Source organism: Arachis duranensis, chromosome 4, assembly GCF_000817695.3.
Source record: "Arachis duranensis cultivar V14167 chromosome 4, aradu.V14167.gnm2.J7QH, whole genome shotgun sequence".
Taxonomy (NCBI): domain Eukaryota; kingdom Viridiplantae; phylum Streptophyta; class Magnoliopsida; order Fabales; family Fabaceae; genus Arachis; species Arachis duranensis.
Window position 1 is genome coordinate 109,844,354 of NC_029775.3, and position 560 is coordinate 109,844,913.

The following is a 560-nucleotide window of genomic DNA, read 5'->3' on the forward strand; positions in this document are numbered from 1 at the left end:
ATGATGGCCCGGTCTATGGTAACTTCGGACCGGTTGCTAGTGGGAATGATTGAGCGTTGTATGAACTCTAACCATCCTCTAGCCACAGGCTTGAGGTCATGCCTTCTCAATTGAACCGGCTTCCCTCTTGAATCTCTCTTCCATTGTGCGCCCTCTTCACATATGACTATGAGGACTTGGTCCAACCTTTGATCAAAGTTGACCCTTCTAGTGTAAGGATGTTCATCTCCTTGCATCAGAGGCAAGTTGAATGCCAACCTCACACTTTCCGGACTAAAATCCAAGTATTTCCCCCGAACCATAGTAAGATAATTCTTTGGATTCGGGTTCATACTTTGGTCATGGTTCTTGGTGATCCATGCATTGACATAAAACTCTTAAACCATTAAGATTCCAACTTGTTCAATGGGGTTGGTAAGAACTTCCCAACCTCTTCTTTGGATCTCATGTCGGATCTCATGGTATTCACTCTTTTTGAGTTTGAAAGGGACCTCGGGGATCACCTTCTTCATGGCCACAACTTCATAGAAGTGGTCTTGATGCACCCTTGAGATGAATCT